The sequence below is a fragment of the Nycticebus coucang genome, chromosome 15 (genome assembly GCF_027406575.1).
Source record: "Nycticebus coucang isolate mNycCou1 chromosome 15, mNycCou1.pri, whole genome shotgun sequence".
Classification (NCBI taxonomy): domain Eukaryota; kingdom Metazoa; phylum Chordata; class Mammalia; order Primates; family Lorisidae; genus Nycticebus; species Nycticebus coucang.
In genome coordinates, this window is record NC_069794.1 from 79,333,913 (window position 1) to 79,353,921 (window position 20,009).

The following is a 20,009-nucleotide window of genomic DNA, read 5'->3' on the forward strand; positions in this document are numbered from 1 at the left end:
GCACTCGGAGCGGGGGCGGCGGCCTGGGCGGTGCCGGCGCCGAGGGGAGGGCGGGGGCGCCGCGCGGGCGTGGGCGGGCGGAGGTGACAGTGAGCGGGAGCGTCTGCAGGTGCGGGGGCGCCCCTCGCTTTCCACCTGCGCCACCTCTGCCGGCTCTCTGGGCAAGTTCGTCAGCCCCCTTTGGCGGAGACCCTTGACTGGTCAGCGGCGTCCAGATCTGTCCGTAAATAGAAAACTCGAGCTGGGGAGGAGGAAGCGTGTGGGAGCTGGTCTGGGATGAGCATCTCCTACAGGACGGCGGTGGCCTCTTGGGCGTCTTTCTCTGCTCTTCGCGTCCCAGGTGAGCGAATCCTTCCCTGCTCAGCCCTGGGGTCGGGCTTGGCTCTGGCGCGTACCTTCTGGACCTCCTGGAAGACAGGTGCGCAGAGTTAGGGAGCGAGGCAGCCGGGCGCAGGGCAGCGCAGTGTTTGCTGGCGTTTCGGTCTTCAGAGCGCTTGTTCCTTCCTGCCCGCGCCACCTGCTTCGGCTGAGGTGCTGCAGTTCACTGGGCACCTTCGCGTGCTGCCTGGTTAAGCACCCCGTTTGAGAGGCGTTGGTAGGTTAGTTAAAGCGAGTTCTCTCCCACCCACCCCAGCTTTGGATAATTTGGTCTGTGTCTTCGTCTTAATTTAGTATGAATGTGTTATTTCCTTCAAGCTTTATAATGGCAAAGCAGCAAAGCTGCTTGCTACATCCATTAAAATTTTTTTTTTTTCATTCTGAGCCTGTGCATAGAAGGAATTGCAGGCACACAAGTGATGTTACTACCATTCTATTTTAAATACAAACACGGAAAGAAGTACACTTGGCTGGATACCAAAGGCGCCTGTAGTCTCCGTTACATAATTGCTTAAAAAAATGTGCTCATTGGTAAAGTTATATGTGATTGCCAGAGCATCAGAGAAGAGATTTCAAAGACAAGTCAGAACCATAATTTCTGATTGAAACTAAAACTTTACTTAAGAATAAACATGATCTTAGTTTGAGATACCTTTTAAGATGATGTAGGAAGCTTTAAATAATTAAGTAGAATTGTAAAGCATTAAAAAATAGATTTTGCATCTATATGAATTGGTAAGAAGTCTTTGGCTACGTATTGATAGTGATTAAGAAAAAGTTCCCATAGATTTCCTTTATGGCTTTCAAACTGCAAAAAGATTTTATTTTGATCTTTGATAGAAACTTAGTAATTATAAGTTGCTAGCTGAAGATCTTTTCCTTCCCTCCCTTTCCTCTGCTCCCCAAAACAAAACCAACGTTTATGGCTATTTTTTTCAGGTAAGAAGAAGACAGAAGTAGAAAGCAGAAGATATATTGATGTGTAGGTACTCTGATTGGCCCTAGTATTCTGTTCTGATTAGTTTGGGGTGATGCCTTGGTATCTGTAATTTTAAAAGGCTCTCTTAGTGATTCTAATGTGTAGGGGGGGTGAGACCCATGGAACAGCATTGTTTCTTTTAATTTATCATTTTGTAGCTTAAGGTGTGGCTACAGTGGTTTAAAGTAAATAAAAACAGGTGTTTATAAACATGTAAAGAGAAAAATAGTATTGAAAAGGAGTTGTGTGGCTCAAAGGGATGGGGCGCTGGCCCCATATGCCGGAGGTGGTGGGTTCGAACCCAGCCCCGGCCAAAAACTGCAAAAAAAAGAAAAGGAGTTGTGTTGAAGAACTTTTGTATTTTGTCTAAATGGTCTTCGTTGGTTGTTTTTCCTGCAAAGATTAGTTTATCAGGGACCTGTAATTCCATGTGGAATACTTAGGGGAGTTCCAAGTGGTCCCTTTCATTGTGCAGAGAGAACAGTGAAAGTTGAGTAGTAGTGTGAGGACGTTCCTTTACGTTTGTGTGATGAAATAATCAAGTTCTATTAAAGATTAGTTTCCCTATCAAATTAAAAATTATGTTAATATGAATGAGTAAATTAAGTGCAGAAAGCTTTTACTGTTTTGAAGGTCAGAAATAAACCTGGCTGCCAAGTCAGTCTGTCTATCTTATGTAATTCCACATATCCAAATCTGGGGGGCAGATCTTATGGATGGTTCATGAAGGCTTATATAAGAACTACGACTGTGCTTTGGGTCCTCTGTTAAAATCTCTGTTTTGGCTATTACATAATTGACATGAAAGTAGACTGCTAAAGCCGAAATTGGGGAGGGTGCACAAACCTAGTCCTGCATACACTCTTTTTGTAATGAATTGCTGTTGCCCAAATTAGAGGGAACAGCAGGGATGGTGGTTAGTGAAAGAGAGATAAGAATAGCGTCTGGAGGATTGAGGTAATAGAGAACTGTTATGCTTAGTGATTTTCTAGAGATTTGAACGCTGCTGGTGGAAACCTTTCTGTCTTTTATATCTCCCAGCAGAGGTGTATTGACCGAGAAGCTAACGAATCTTAAGCTCTGGAGACCCCAGGGAGGGGCCTTAGCGATGTGTTCATACGTACGACCATCTCCCAATTTGTGTTTGTAGTTTTGGATTCTTTTTAAATAGCAAGGATGTTCTTTGGATTCTCCTATTCCCCAGTTATGTAAACCTGCGGTTCCACAAACCCTGAATTTGCCTCCATTTCCAAGTTGTGTTTAAATATTAGTTGCCTTTTCTTTTTTAAATTTTTGTCATTATAAAAGATAAAGAATCTAGCCAATATTAGAGTTGACCTGCTGAAAATGCAAACTAATGTAAGCTGGGACAGTGCAGAGTTACTGAAATCAGGTGGTTCCCTGGAGAACCAGCTCTTTGCCTTGTGATCTCCAGGGCATGGAACTGTTTTGGATCTGAGTGTCAGCTGGAGGTAGAGAAATGTGGAGAGGGGTGGGGAGGGAGGAAAGTGGGTTAAAACTCTTCCGCATCTCAGAGGCAAGCTCCCAAGGAAAAAGGTGGAAAAACAAATCAACTACTATTAACAAAGAATTAGTAGGAACAGGTAGCATCAGCTCCATAGGAGATCTTTTGTAAGCTACTTAGGAATGGTCTAATATGAATTTTAAACAGCAAGCAACAAACTCAGACCTAGAAAATATCCTGCAGGTTGGTTGGGAAAGACTAGATGAACTACTGGCTTGTTCCTATGAGCAGTTTTTGTAAGCAAGTGGGAGGCTTATTATATTCACCAGCATGTATTTTGAGAGTTGTTGTTTCCTATGAAATGTTACCTACTTCCTGTCTGAATTTGGATGCGTTCAAGTCTTATCATCTTGATCCTTCCCACCAAGCCATATACCTATTTTATCCACCCATCCCTCCACCCAGATTTTCTCCTTGACCAAACTGCTCAGGCTTCTCTCAGCCCTCTGCTTGACTAGGCTCAACCTGGGCCGTAAGAAGTGCAACTTTCAGCACAATTTTGTCTATCACCCCTCTCACCCCTCAGGACTTAAAAATACTATAACTTGGGGCAGCGCCTGTGGCTCAGTCGGTAAGGCGCCGGCCCCATATACCGAGGGTGGTGGGTTCAAACCCAGCCCCGGCCAAACTGCAACCAAAAAATAGCCGGGCGTTGTGGCGGGCGCCTGTAGTCCCAGCTGCTCGGGAGGCTGAGGCAAGAGAATCGCTTTAGCCCAGGAGTTGGAGGTTGCTGTGAGCTGTGTGAGGCCACGGCACTCTACAGAGGGCTATAAAGTGAGACTCTGTCTCTACAAAAAAAAAAAAAAAATACTATAACTTGGCTCTAGCAGCCCAGGCCATGTTTCTGGGATGACCTAGCCCCCCTTAAGTTCCTTTTTGGAAAAGCACAAGGCTGCCTACACATAATTTAACTTTTTTGTAGCCAACACCTGACAATAGGCCCCTGACTTTTCTTGGGTCATTTATTAAAAATTTATAATTAGAATTCTTTCTCTGTCCCTTTGAGGTGGTCTCCTAGCATCATGGAGTGTCTTAGTGTCAGAGAGCTGTTCCTTTGAAGTGTAATCATCTTAGGCTCCTTCTCCCAGTCTCTGCAGGTGGGGAGGGGCCTGACAAATGCCAGTGAGCAGGTACAGATGGCCTAGTCCCCTGGACATTAACCAACCCCCTTACCTGCTTTCTGTAATTTTCCACTTTCTCATTGTTGGGGGACCTAATGCAAACACACATTAACCCTCCCCCACCCACCAAAAAGCAAAGACACAAAGGATCTTACTAGTCCACCCACTGAGAAGTTTGTGCCAAAAAAATCCTGTTGTTCAGGCAAGCTGTGGAATTTGCCAGGCTACAGCCCCATATAAAAGGGGTCTCTAACTGCCCCAGGGGGCCCAGACTCCATCTTTGCACTGCCCAGGTGGGTCACCCTCCCTTTTCAATAAACCTGGCCTGAACATCTCTGCAGCCTCATCTCTGAGTGCCACCTTTACACCTTTCACTCATCTCTGCTTGAGCCCACACTCATTCTGTGTCCCCACTTCTCATTCTCCCTTTAAAACATCTGGTCACCTCTGCATGGATTAGAATTGAGCTCAGTTCTATACTGAAGTCTCTTTCCCCTATAGCGTCAGTACTAGGTAAAATCTCCCTTTCACCTTTAACTAGTGTCCAGCATTCCCCACCCCCCCAACACCATCCAACAAATAATTTTGAGTGTTTATATGTGCTAGACACTGTTCTAGGCATTAAATATGGCGCAGCAAACAAAACAGACAAAAACTGTGTCCCTGGGAACTTATCATAATGGAAGGAATCAGATGAACTTGTGTGAATACTATATCAGGTATGGTTAGTATTATGGGAAAAATAAACCCAAGACAAGGTAGGAGGAGTTTGGGCTGGGGAAGTGCTATTTTAAGTGGGATACCCGGAAGAGTCTCACTAAGAGGGGATGTTGAACAGCCCTACAGGAGGCGGGAGAGTGAGCTACCTGGGTGCCACTCACTGGGGAACAGCGAGCGCAGTCCCCTAACCCTGGGCACAACTTTGCAGGTGGAAGGAGCCCAGGAAGCCAGTGTTGCAGGCAGCAGCAGCGGCTCTTGTGCCGTGCGCCCTCACATGTGTGTTCTCATGTGTGAAGTGTTCTCTTACGTCCTGGTCCTCACCACAGCAGCCCCCCACCTCTTCCTCCAGCCACCTGAGGCTGTTAGAGAATGCTGTTATTTTTCCTATGGTCTTAGGTGATGTGGTGGCTTACAACCAGGTGCATCTGCAGACCTCTCAGGGCATCTGGGATCCAGCCTAGACACTACCCAGACAGGAGGAATAGGTAGAGAGACTGTGTGGCTTCATGGAATGGATGGCTCCTACTGGCTTGTCATAAAAGAGGGACCATCAGGCAAGTTCCATCTCAGCCTGGAATCCAGCGGACAAAGAATGTTCCCAGTATGAAACACGCCACTTTTTCTTGAAGAACGTGTAAATGTCTAGAGCACCTTTCTGAGCACAACTGAGTTAGAAAGACACCCCCCCGCCCCCACTCCTACAGGCACCAGTTTCTGTCTGTTTTGTTTGCTTCTCCATATTTAATGCCTAGGTCGGGGTTTGAGGGGGGAGATTGCCCAGTGGTTGACTGAGGCTCCTGTATACCCCGATGGCTGCTGTACATCTGCTAATCAGAGCATGTGTGCACACACACACACACACACACACACCTGGCAGCAGCTGTGGTGGATTCCTCAGTGGAGAAGGTGAGGAAGCCATTGAGGAGCAGCATCCAGGAACCGTCTGCTGGTTTTCAGTTATAGCCTTTCTGGATGCAGAAAGGGGTGGGGGAAGACAGGCATGGGATAGGGGTGGGATAGCCGTTCGTTTTTTCAAGTCTTTAACTTATAAGCGTTTCTAATCCTCAATAGCCAGAGAAGAAATATTCCACATACAGAGTCTTCAGATCAGTGGTTCTCAACCTTCTTAATGCCGCGAACCTTTCATATGGTCCAAAGGGGTTGCAACCCACAGGTTGAGAACCACTGCTTCAGATTGTTTGCTGGCCAGGAGGGAGCTTCATGGTAGCTTGAATGAGCACAGGTGGCATTTATAGGAGACCAGTATTCTTGCCGCTGCTCTGTACCTGTCATGAGTTTGTGTGGTCCCTTACTTTGCGTGTCCCGCCATGTTTGGAAAATGGACATTTAAGATTATTCCTGGATGTTTGATACTCTTCTTTAGATTTATAATGGGCCTTCTTCTAATTGGTTTTGTTACATAACTGTCTCACACACACACACGTGCCAAAAACTGTATAACCATTTTAAGAAAGAAAAACCTGTATTAAAATTGTAATACTCAACAAGTATACCAATAACATTTCTTTTCTTGTGTATTATGTCTTGTATCTTTTATAATTGTAGAAATCAAACGTGACTTGAATTTACAATTTTAATACTTTTTTCCTTTTTTAAAATGTGTATATAGTTTCTGGCACCCTCCGTATATATATCTTATATGTATTGGTTGCAATTCCATGTAACTAATAATTGATATGTTGAAAGTTATAGAATCTAAGATGTAATTCTGTGACTGGGCATTTTTCAAACTCTTATCGATTCTAATCTTTTGGTGGTCATTTTCCTTAGATTTCCTAGGTACTCATATCATTTGCTAAATAACTAGTAAAGAAATGATGTATGAATAAGTAGATAAATAGAATAAATGATTATTTTTGTTTCTCATTTCTATTTTATGTTTTGTTACCAGTATTTAGACTAGATAGAAGAAAAAGAGATTGCTAACCCAAACTGTTGAGAGATTTTAAAAATAAGATTGATTATTGTCTTTAAGGCAAATGAACTAACTTCCTTTCTCCAGAGGAGACGGACTGTGTGACCCTTCAGGACCTCTCTTTATTAGTCTTTGCTGCTCTGTGTACTACAGACCTGTTGAACTAGTAGGTTCACTCCCCATTGAGAAACAAAACAGTGTATACATGTAGACGTTACAGGCACGTAGGCAGTTTATGTGATTTGGTCCGAACAGTATTAGTAACTGGTTGATACTGACTTTTGGGGAAGTTTGGAATGCAGAAATGAAAAGCCAACATGGTGCATTAGTTTCTATAAAGATGGTAATAAGGCAAATATATTTGTCCAGAAACAGGCTAATATCGATATAGTGATTTTCAGTGCTTTTCAAAAGCATGGGGGAGCAAGCATGGCACATAGAGTCATGGATTAGGAGAAAGGACAAAAAAGCAGCAGAAGCAGATAATGAACACTTAATAGGAAAGTTAATTTTCCACACCTCAGCAGACTGCTACTGTAAAGTACTAATCTAAAAACTTAGTATGAACATTTTTTTAAATGATAGTATAAGAGAAGTAATCTCAAATCATCCAGAATTAATTATACTAAGCTGCTTGAAATGACTCATTCAAAATAGCTTCTCAAGCAGGCAGTCTTTTTCTATACACTAATAATTGTTCTCAGGTTGGAAATGTTGCCACATATTAAGCCAAACAATTTTTTGTATCTAATTCTTATATTACTGTCAGTTTATTTTCAGTGGAAATTGATTTGAGAACTGATTTCATATAGCAGAATAATTTTTTGTTTTTGAGACAGAGTCTTACTTTGTCGCCCTCATTACAGTGCGGGGGTATCATAGCTCACAGCAACCTCAAACTCTTGGGCTCCAGTGATCCTTCTGCCTTAGCCTCCCAAGTAGGTAGGACTACAGGCACCTGCCACAATGCTCAGCTGTTTTTTAGAGACAGGGTCTTGCTGTTGCTCAGGCTAGTCTTGAGCTCCTGAGCTCAGGCAATCCACCCTCCTCGTCTTCCAGAGTGCTGGTATTACAGGCGTGAGCTGCTGCACCAGGTCCCAGAAGAATTTTGGTTGAAATTAATATTTCTAAGCCTCATGCATTTTCTGTTACTGTTGCATGGTATCTTTGGAGTTTCTTTGGTGGACATGCTAAAAATTCCATTTAATTTCCTGGATAATTGAGCAAATATTCCTTTTAAAAAAAATTCACATCATATTAGTTTAACTGGCTGTTAGTAATGAGTTTTATATCAAGTGAGTGTATTTGCCTCTACTAGAAAATTTATGAAATTATTTTAGTATAGCTGTTATAAATTATCCTCTACTCTCAAACTACATAGTGAAATTTTTCTGCTAAATTTTAGGACTGTAATTTTGACAATAGCCCAAGATATTGCAAAAGAATGTAAATGTGAATTACCAGTAATATCTCAGTTGAGAGAATAAGCATATTAGAATAAAAACAATAGAAATATGGTCTGAAAATCATCTTTCCCCAGGGTCAGCAAGGGAGCACCAGAAAAACTCAACAATAAAAATAAAATTTTTATTCAGTTAAAAAAATAAAATTTATGCAAAAAATCCACAAATGAATAAAATGTAAAAAATTTAAAATAAAATAGGTAAGTATTTACTGATTTTTTTTTTCTTTTGTGTGTGACTCCAGTGTGGTTTGGCACAGCCCAGTTCACAGGTTTCTTTGTGTTCATTTTGATTAAAAAAAATCACATTAAAATATTATTTACTTTGGAATCACATCTGTATTGTTAGAGTAAGGACGTTCTGAAAATCCTCTTTTACACAACAGTAATGAGAACAGTGGCAAAATTTGTGAAAATAAACTAGAGTGGTGAAAACTAACCAAGTCTTGGAACAATCTGAGGAGTGTTTATTCTAGAAAAAGGATTGAATCTCAGAATGGTGAACTTTGTGACATTTAAATTGACTTCGTTCCCATTTCTCAGAGAACTTGTCTCTAGCAGACCTGCCGTATAAGAAATATTAAAGGGAGTCTTTGAGATTGTAAAGAAAGGACCCTGGCCAGTGACTCAAATCCACAGGAGGAAATAAAGAATACCAGAAAAGGTAATTTTATAGATTGATATAAGAATATGACTGCTAAGAAAATAAACATATACGGTAAAAGAAATAAAATAATTAAAGCGGTATCCTGAAAAACACAAGAGAAGTTGGTAATGGAGGAATAAAGAAGCAAAAAGACATTAGAGTAGAAAACAGATTTCAGAATGGCAGAGGTGTGCCATACCAGTAATTACGTTAACCAGCATTGCACCAAACACTCTAATCAAAAGGCAAAAATTAGCAGAATAGAATTAAATAGATATGACCCAACTATTTGCTGTCTATAATAGAAGCACTTTGTAAGTGAAGGCAGAAATATTTTGCAAATAAAAGAATAGAACAAAATATACCATGCAAACAGTATACAGTAACCAAAAGAGAGGTAGCATGGCTACAGTGATATCAGGTGAAATTTTAAGTAAAAAATTATTGCAAGAGACAGAAAAGGTCATTGTATGTTGTTAAAGGTACTGATCAATCAGCAAGTCAGTTGCAAACATATGCATTTAATAGTAGATCCTTAAAATATATAAAGCAAAACCTGACAGCATCAAAGGGAAAAATAGAAAAATTTCCAGAAATAGTTTAATAATGGATTGAAACTAAGCTGAAGATCGGCAAGAAAATAGAAGACTTTAACAGCTCTATAAACTAACTAGAATGGATATCTTAACACTCCACTCGACTACAGCAGAATATACATCGTTTTCAATGCATATAGAACATTATTTAAAATAGAACATGTTGCAGAACAGGTTGTGGAACAAGGTTCAGTGAATTTGAAAGGATTGAAATCCTATAAAGTATGTTCTCTGACCACAGTGGAATGATGATAGAAATCAAGAGCTGATGGAAATTACAGAAATACAGAATATGTACAAAGTAACATTCTCCTTAATATAACCAGTGGTCAAAGGAGAAATCACAAGGCAAATTAAAAAATGCTTTTTGACGATGAAAACAAAAACATACTAGAAGACAAGTAGGAGATGAATGAAATGCTTTGAGATGAATGAAAACAGAAAACATACTGAAATGGATGCAGTGCCACCTGATTAGTACTGAAAAGGGGAAATTTTTAGCTATAAATGGCTATATTAACAGAAGAAAAGAAGGTCTCAAATCTAGCCTTTCACCTTAAAGTAAAAAAAGAAGAGTAAACCTCAAATGAGCAGAAGGATGGATAGAATAAAGACTATGCAGAAGTAAGTGAAATACAGAATAATAAAACAATAGAAAAATCAATAAGAACAAAAATTTGTCCTTTGAAAAGAATAACAAAATTGACAAACCTTTACCTAACTGATAGAAAAAGAGAGAAGAGGGCAGTGCCTGTGGCTCAAAGGAGTAGGGCGCCAGCCCCATATGCTGGAGGTGGTGGATTCAAACCCAACCCTGGCCAAAAAAAAAAAAAAAAAAGAAAAGAAAAAGAGAGAAGATTCAATTAGTAAAATGAGAATGAAAGAGGAAGAACCACTACCCACTCTAGAACAATAAAAAGGTTTGTAAAGAAACATCCTGAGGGCGGCGCCTGTGGCTCAGTCGGTAAGGCGCCGGCCCCATATACCGAGGGTGGCGGGTTCAAACCCGGCCCTGGCCAAACTGCAACCAAAAAATAGCGGGTGCCTGTAGTCCCAGCTACTTGGGAGGCTGAGGCAAGAGAATCGCTTAAGCCCAGGAGTTGGAGGTTGCTGTGAGCTGTGTGAGGCCACGGCACTCTACCGAGGGCCAGAAAGTGAGACTCTGTCTCTACAAAAAAAAAAAGAAACATCCTGAATCATTTTATATCAAATGATGTAACTTAGATGGAATGAGTACACTCCCAGAAAGACAAATACATCCAAACTGATGCAAGAGGAAAGAATCCGAGGTGACCTATAGCAAGAAGGCAGATTGAAGTAGAATAAAAAACTTTTTCATAAAGAAAAGTCTAGGCTGAGATGACTTCACTGGTAACTGCTACCAAAATTTTAAAGAATTAACAGCAGTTTTGCATAATCTCTTCCAGAAGAGGGAATATTTCCCAACTCATTCTTTAAGGCCAGTAGTACTTAGATACAAAACCCAAAGATATCACAAGAAGGGTGCAGACTAATAGTCTGTATGAATATAGATGTAAAATCTGCAACAGAATACTACCAAATGGAAATCAGCGTATAAAAGGATTATACTATATGACTAAGGGGGATTTATCTGAGTAATGCAAGGTTGGTTTAGCACATGGAAATCAATGTAATATATCACATTAATAGAATAAAGTACAAAAGTCACATAATCATTTCATTAGACACAGAGAAAGCATTTGACAGATTCCAACAGTGTTTCATGATTAAAAACACTTAACAGAACTAGGAATAGAAGCAATCTCCCTTAACCTGATGGAGGGCATTTATGAAAAATCCACAGCTAAGATCATACTTAATGGTGAAAGACTTTTCCTCCTAAGATAAGGAACAAGGCAAGGATGGCCATATTTATTCAACATCCTATTAGAGGTCTTATGTAAGGCAATTAGGCAAGAAAAAGCAATAAAAATAAACCAGACTGGAAAGGAAGAAATAAAAGTATCTCTGCAGATGGTATGATCCTGTATATAGAAAATATGTATGTGTAAGTGATGCCACACACATACAAAACTAAGTTCAGGGCTTGGTGCCCATAGCACAGTGGTTACAGCACCGGCCACATACACTGAGGCTGCTGGGTTTGAACCCACCCTGGGCCAGCTTAAGCAACAATGACAACTGCAACAGAAAAATAGCTGGGTGTTGTGGCAGGCACCTGTAGTCCCAGCTACTTGGGAGGCTGAGGCAATAGGATTGCTTAAGCCCAAGAGTTTGAAGTTGCTGTGATCTGTGATGCCATAGCACTCTACCAAGGGTGACATAGTGAGACTGTATCTCAAAAACAAAACAAACCAACCCCCTCCCCCTCCAAAAATACAACTAAGTTCAGTAAGGTGGCTATATGAAAGATCAGTAAATACAAACCACTTATGGAGAATAATCTGAAAATGAAATTAAGAAAAAATTACATTTATAATAGTATCAAAAGAAATGGAATACTTAGGAATAAATTTAATGGAATATATTCAAGGCTTCAACACTGAAAACTACAAAATGTTTTTGAAAGGAATTATAGAACTTAAATAAAGTAGAAAGATATCCCATGTTCATGGGTTGGAAAACTTAATATAGGTAAAGTGTCATGCTTCCCATATTGATCTACAGATTTTATGCAATCCCTATCAGAATCATAGCTGCCATCTTCCCCTACCCCCAGAAATTGAAAAGCTGTTATTCAAGGTGTAGGCAATGTGACCCAGCAATTTTCCTCTGAAGTATAGACTTGGAAATGAAAATTTATATAAACTTTCACATGAATTTGTACCTAATAGCACCAACCTGAAATCCGAATGACCACCGGTTCATTCATTAATAAAATGTAGCATATTCACACAGTAAGTATTATTCAGCCATAAAAAGCAATGAAGTACTGAAGCACTGAAGCATGGTACAACATGGCTGAACTTTGACAGCATTTTGTTAAGAGAAAGAAGCCAAATACAAAAGACCACGTAGTACATGATTCTGTTTAGATGAAGTGTCCAGAATGGGCAAACTCAAGGAGACAAAATATATTCGTGGTTGGCAGGGGCGGGGTGCAGGCAGGACTGTGGAGTGTCTGCTAATGGTATGGGTTTGTTTTGGAGGTAATGAAAGTGTTCTGGAATGTGATAATGGTAATAGTTGCACAAGCTTGTAAATATACTACAAACTATAGAATCATACACTTTAAAATGGGGAATTACCCATCAGTAAAACTGTTATTTAAAAAATTACTTGTCTTTGGAGAACATTCTTTTTAGTAAAGCATTGCAAGAAGGGAAAAACAATTATCTAATATACTAATATGAAGCCATTTGACGAAGTAATACATGTCCACAAAGAGAAAATCTCAATTTAATGCAAGATGGGGGCAGAGGAAAGGAAGATGGGGGGAGAGAACGTAGGGAGACTGGTGAGGTTTCACCAAATAGGCACAATGTAAGGTTATCTGGCACACCTCCTGGGTGGGAGTCCAACTACAACAGGGTCCTTACCTAACTAATGCAAACATTGTAACCCAATTGTACCCTCATATTAATCTAAAATAAAAAACATAAGATATAAACAATTATTTGTCTTTGATTACTGGATTTTTTTGTTCCCTTGAAGGCAAATACCCTGCCTCACCTTGGTCCTGTTTTTCACTACCAACCTGTTAATCTCATAATTCAGCAAAAGGTCTAGATCAGAAGATGAGAAACTTCACAGTTACATGTGATATACCAACATCTCTTTATTAACATAGATCACTTTCTTTTTTTTAAAATTACAGGTTAATGGGAGGGTATACAGATGATTAGGTTACAGTGTTTGCGCTTGGTAGGTAAGGTCCCTCTTGTAGTTGAGCCCTTCACCAGGAGGTGTGAGCATAGATCACTTTCCGACTTTCCTCCACAGTGCGTAGTTCTAAGTGGTCTGTTAATTTAAGGCTCTCCTGCTTGTTCTTCCTCTGTGGCCACACCCTTTGCAACAATGATGACTTTCCTTTTCTTTTACTATTCGTGGTATCGTTGAGCTGTTGCCATTGTGAATGGATTTACCCTCAACATTACACTGGTCCACAGTAGATTGAAATATCGGTTCTCAGGGAAAGTCACTACTGGAACAACACAGAGAGCCTCTGCATGTTGGATCTGCTCTGCTCTTCCTTTCATGGTCTTAATGTTGTTTGAAATTTCAAACTGGATGTGAACAAAATGATAGACTTCACTTAGTATGTCAACTTGGACTTTTGCACCACTCTGCATATTGAGAATACTGATTTTGATCCTTTAAAAAATAGGGAATGAAAAACAGGTGGCTGATTCTAAAAAGAGATCAAAAACTCTATTTTGCAACTGGCCATTCTTTCATGCGAAAAACAATTCATGGTAGGCTGCTGATCAGTGGGTCTCCTTGTGGGAGGAAAAATTATTTAAACCCTTTCCTACTCTTAGAAAACACAATGTGAACGTGTATATTTTCTATACCTCGGGTACACACATGGCCTGGATTTGCTGGGTTTTAGTCCCAGTGGTGGGGTGCATACCTCGAATTACATTGATAGTGATGGGGATGGTTTTGATACTGTTTGTGGTGCCGGTGGTGATGTTGTGCTGTGTCCTAGAATGGATGGGTTACTAAGTTTATTATCAGATAGAAGTGAGAATTCCCTTCATTGCACAGGGACTGGTGCAGGGACCTGCTTCATTTCCTCAAGGCAGTGGGCTGATCTCCATCCACATTTGTCCTGGATTAGCAGGCAGCCCTTCTCTGCTCCTCCCATGGCGTCTGACTCCTGCCTCCATCCACACCTGCCTTGTGTCCCTCGCTCACTCTGGCATGCTTTCTTTTTTGCCTGCCCTTTATAGAGATGATCGTTCTCACTCTCACCTTTTTGCCTCCCAACCCTCAGCTTTTCCCTGTCACATCTGTGCTCTTGGAGAAGATTTGTATGTTGCAGAGTAGAAGCTGAGTGGGAACTGGCTGTAAATAGGGACGGGGTGGGAAGAAAGAATTGAAAAAACCCATGTAAGCCCTTCGGAATGCTAAAGGTAATTCATCTCTTTTAGGTACCATTGATAAATTGGAATGGATAATATACCACAGTTAATAATGCCACACCATTGATGCTGTTCAGAAAAATGACATATTGAGCAGTAGGTAGTTTTGAAATTGTTATTGTTTTATAAATCTGGTTTTTCAATTCTATTGTTTGGAAAAAATTATGAAATTGTCCCTTTTAGAGATAGAATATGGTTGAATATCAGTGATTTTTGTATAACTCACCTAAACAGCAGGTGGTAGCTACACCAGGGGCATTTGGGAGGTAAATTTGTCTCTTTTCTACCACTAACAACTAATCTTCCTGTTGGACACTTTAGAGAAGAAAGTATTTTGCTTTCTCTAAAGAAGAAAGTGGTTTGGAAACAGAGTTTTCTTAAGGACTTGATTAATGTTAATATTAATATTATAGGATTCATAGTTCCTGGGTTTTTTAAATTTCTTCTGAATTAGAAGAAAATAAGGAAGCAGGACAGAGTACAAATTTGGTTCAGTATAAGAAAATTATTATATATAAAATGGACATGATTATTCCTATATCAGAGACATTCTTCCCCTGACAAAAGCTCTGTCTTAAGTCCTTAAGATACTCATTTGTATGGTGTACTTAAGAATTAGTTTTTTGGATCATTAACTACTTGGGGATTAATATAGAAAGAAAATGGAAATAATGTAATCCATTGAGGATTAATCTGAAAATACGACTAAGTATCTCTAAAATCCTAGACTCAGCCATTGGAAAAATGGTGAGTTTATGAAACAACTCTAATTATGAAGAATTTTTTTGTTATATAATTGCTACATAGATTCAAGCAGTCCTGAACTAACTTTATTTTCCTGTAGAAGACTTATTATAATGAAATTACTGTTTATGCTTTCCTGAAACTTTCTCCTTTCTTCTAAATTTTCCTATATCTTTTTCTTTTTAAGGTTCCCACAGCTGGATTATCTACTAGGGCAAATTGTCACCCATGGCGGTAAAACTTGTTTTCTGGAGGTCAGGGTGAGTTTATGTGGATTTCTACCTGATTTATTATCCCATCTGACTTAGGTCTAAAATTGCCTGTCAAATGTTGTTTAATACTTCCTGCTGCTCAAAGCAAATAGCTGGTGTTAGTGTTTTGTAAATGACACCATCAACGAAACAAGTCAATGAAAATGAATTCTCATTTAAAAGCTAAATTTAATTTTGCTCTTTGTAAGATGTGAGGAATATATTCAAATCCTGATGGAAACTCAAGTTCAAGCAACATTATTTTGTTAGCGATTTTAAGTTTGTGAAGTGTGTCTATGATAGACATCTCTTTTTTGGTGGTAATTAATTTTAGTGACAAAAGGTATCACATTGTTTTTAACATGTTTAGTAATAGCAACCGAAAGACACAGGACAGGAGGCTGCAGTAGTGTTTGGGGGCTTGCTTTAAAATTTGAGGATGTCCTTGAAAACTGAAGTTACTGAGAAAAGACCAGATTGGCAGAAGAAAAGCTAATTCAGTGCAAATAGAGTCTATTAAATGAAGAGCAGAAGCTTTAGTGAATAGCCAAGAAAGCCACAGAAAGTTTCAAACATTTGAGAGTGTTTCTGAGGGCTGCTGCTAGTCCATATGGCACTTTGTGTGAATTAGACAAAGGCACTCCTTCCACGAGACATTTTCCTTCCATCTGATGGAAAATTGTTGAACTACACTGATTTTTATTTTTATTTTTTTGACTGGGGCTGGGTTTGAACCCACCACCTCCTCCGGCATATGGGACCGGCACCCTACTCCTTGAGCCACAGGTGCCGCCCTACACTGATTTTTAGAACAAGGCACTTTAGTGCCATATGCTGGGAAGTTGTAATATAAATAATCAAATTACTCATCTTTAAATCATCCAAGTTTTAATAAAAATACAAACAATTTTCAAACTGGTGGAGATGCTCATGATGACACTGGTGCCTCCTGAAATGCGTCGCTCTTGTGCAGTCCACGGCCTGAACAGCCTGCAGACCGGCTTTGCTGTATTGCAATTCAACTGGTGGTAGACTCCAAGGAAGAGAGGCTTTAAAATTTTTTTTTCAATATACATATTTACGGGGTAGAAGTACAGTTTTATTATAGGGACATTTTGCATAGCAGTGAGATCTGGGCTTTTAGTGTATCTTTTTATTAAGGTCTGGTCATAGGGGACAGAAGAGAAAAACAAGAGTTTGAGGTATAGCTTTGATTAGAAATGTGAGTGGCTTCAAAGAAACTTACCCGATGCATAGTAGTTATAGTTTTGGGGTTTGAATAGAGTAGTGTGAGCTTTTTAGGGGTGCAACTAGAAAAGAAAAACCTAAACTGTTTTAAACCAAATTTATGAGTGAGTTTCTGCCATGTAGTGACATAGAATGTACTTTCTGATTCCCTACATGTTAATATAGTAACCTTTATTTATAGACCGCTACTGGAATTTTTTCCCCCATAAAGGGAGCTGCTTTCAGAATGTTGAGGACATTAGTACTGGATGGCTCTTCATTACTTACAAATTTTTATAGTTAATTTTCTGACGAAACAAAAGCTATTACATTGGCATTGATGTATATTTGATTGATGTTGGTTACAAAAAACAGGGTAAGGGGGATGCAGCAATACTCTGGAACCTGATATAGGGCTGCCAGTGGGAGTGTGACCAGTGATTGAAAAATTATCAAAGAAAGAAGAAAAGATATAGAAGAAAACCTCCCACAGTTCAGCTGGGTGGCAGCTGTGGAGGTCACGGGATCTGGAGTCATGAGTTGAGGTGGTGGATATGTAGGGTGGTGGGGATGGTGGTGCCACTGGGATGTCTGGGTAGCTGCGGTGGAGGGCTGGAAGCAGCCACGGTGGTGCTGAGGAAACATGAGAAGAAAGAAGTGGCAGTTGGAAAAGATGCCAGGCCATAGACACAAAAGCGTATGGCCTAAGAAAACGCTTTTGGTTCCTTAGGTGCTGGGTACAGAATTGACTAGAGGGAAATTCAAGGGGCTGTTTCTTTTTGTGATGTGAAGGTTGTTTTCTTATTGTATCATGGACAAATGATACATGTATGTGGTGGGGGATTTGATTTCTCTGAATACAGAATCACAGAAACATCAAAAAGAAACCCCTTTGTGAGATTTAGGGTGAAATGCCCTGATGTTATTGGCATCTGGAATCTCCCCTCACCAACACACAAATGATCTGTGTTTTGAAAAAAAGAAATAACGTAGTGTTTTTATTTGTTCATGCGTGGAGGAGACAGAAGGAAAAGGGGACAAGGGATAAGGAAAGTTTGTATTATTCAGTTTTCCCCACAGATAGTTATGTAGCTTTACATTGTGGATTTTTTTCTTGGAGACAGTCTTCCTCTGTTGCCCAGGCTAGAGTACACTGGCGTGATCATAGCTCACAGCAACTTCCAATTCCTGGGCTCATGCATCCCAAGTAGTTGGGACTACAGGTGTGTGTTAACCATGTCCAGCTAATTTAAAAAAAACCCTTTTTGTAGAGATGGGATCTCATTTGTTGCCTAGGCTGATCTAAATTCCCAGGCTAAAATGATTGCCTCACCTTGGCCTCCCAAAGTCCTGAGATTGCATGTGTGAGCCACTGTACCTGGCCTGCTTTGTGGATACTATGTCTGATTTTTTTTGGAGGGGGTGGAATGCCAAGGAAAGAGAATATGAAGATATTTTGGATCTGATGTTTGACGCGTGTGATTTTGAGCTCATAATTTTGTGTTTCATTTTTCCTTACCTTTCAGTAGAGAGAATGATATTTGCTACTAGAAAACACTGAGGGATATTTGAGAAAGCACCTGCTTAATGAATGTTAAAATGAGACAGAATGATAGATCGGATGATGATCTGGTGTTCTCACTGCATGAATCTTCATATTCTAATTTTTGGATTGAAATATTTTATCACTGTAGGATTCAAATAATTGTCCTGGTTATTTTTAAGAACAGAGCCTTGATTGTGATTATATAAAGATTTCTCTATTCTGCAGCAAGAGAGATTTAGACATAGAATAGCTTTTTAAAGAGGGAAGTTACTAGGTTGTCCTGCCGTGGAGGCTGTTGGGTTAGATATATGGCATTGTGTGCTGAATGGAGCAGAATGACCTGACACCGTGTGTCTGGTAATGATGACTCACACCTAGTGAGTGTGCTTTGCTCAGTGCTGTGCTGAGCCTGGAACACTCATCATCTCATTTGCTCCTAATGATGCCCTATGAGGAAGGTGTTGCCACAGCGCCTCATCGTTCAGCTTTGAGAGGTGAAGGGTGGAGTGAGGTTGGCAGCCAGACATGCCCCTAACCCCCAGGCTTTCCCACCTCCTTGGACCTGGACTGGCTTAAATACCTTAAAAATTAAAGGTATTTTTAATTTCTCAAACTCTAGACCAGCCTATCTCATTGCTGAGACTGCTTTAAAATTGAGCAGGTAATTCTATCATTAGAAGGTACCAGCTGAACCAGGTCAGAGGCATCCTGGAAATAAATTGGTGCCACATAATGAGATGTGAGGGAATTAATTGGTTACAGTTTGTTTCCCAGAGGTTAGAGATTTTTAAAGGCTATATATAATTTTTTCTATCAGAGAGGGTCCTGTGATTTTGAAACGTCTAAATGACTAAAGTATCCTCAGATATAGAGAATGTAAAGAAAGCTGACAGTGTTTCATTTGCATCTTAGTTTCTGCTTTAAAATGATCCTTAAGAATAGATTAGAAGCACCAGGGTCTCAGAGTCCAGTGTTTCAGGGAGGGTGAGGTTCATCTTCTCTGCCTAATCTATCTTTTTCCTTAGGCAGAAAACATAGGAGATGAAAAGACCAACTATATTTTAATATTTAAATCCATAGATCCAGAGCCCAGAATTTTCGGATATTGGTTGTTGAGAAGGAAACGCAGATTTAGTAAATGCCACATGGGCAATTCTGTTAAGATGATAGAAACCATATAAGCTGCTTTGTTGTCTGTTTTCAAACGATGCATAAGATTGCGTGGTTTTCTGTGTACTCTCTTCTCCTGTGTATTAATGTATTATCATCTAGCTGCTGTAGTGAGGAATTAAGCCTGTGGTCTGACTTGAGGCCAGATTTTATTAAACTAGGTCACCAGGGCATACACGGGGTGTGGGGTCATGCTGGCATGGTGTCATCTTTGGCAGTTAAATAGGTAAGCATGCCAGTAGGCGAACGAAATGACTTCGTTTCTGCTATCAGAAGCAGATAGCAGGGAACTGTGTAATATTTGAGCACATATCTACTTAATGTTGAATTGCAAGGAGAACCCTGGAAAAGGGCCTGTGATACTCATACCATGTCAAAAGAGTTCATCGTATTTGAAATTATCACAGAAATTCCAGAAGAATTCTAAACGAATGGGTAATTACTCAAGTGTTGTGTTAGTGCTTCTACTTGTACATTTTGAGTACAATGTGGATTTTTCTCCCTGTCCTGGTAGAAGCACTGAGAATCTGAGCTGACGCCTGCCATTTGGCAGTGATCTCCTGGGGCAGGAGCCTGGGACTTTGCATAGGGAGATCAGTTAGAGATCCATTTATAGTTCTTCTTTTGAAGGTTTAGTTT

General features: G+C 40.0%; 1 protein-coding gene across 4 annotated transcripts in view; it reads left to right on the forward strand.

Moving 5' to 3' along the window:
* Positions 1 to 211: 211 nt before the first annotated feature.
* Positions 212 to 20,009, forward strand: part of MTUS2 (microtubule associated scaffold protein 2) — a 749,188-nt gene continuing 729,390 nt past the window's right edge. For 2 of the 4 annotated variants that reach the window (XM_053563400.1, XM_053563404.1), the window contains exons 1-2: positions 212 to 340; positions 15,364 to 15,436. The gene's annotated coding sequence lies outside the window, so the exon portion shown is untranslated. Of the gene's footprint in view, positions 341 to 14,441; positions 14,533 to 15,363; positions 15,437 to 20,009 lie in introns of all 4 variants that reach the window. The other 2 variants (XM_053563402.1, XM_053563401.1) reach the window with 2 other exon arrangements.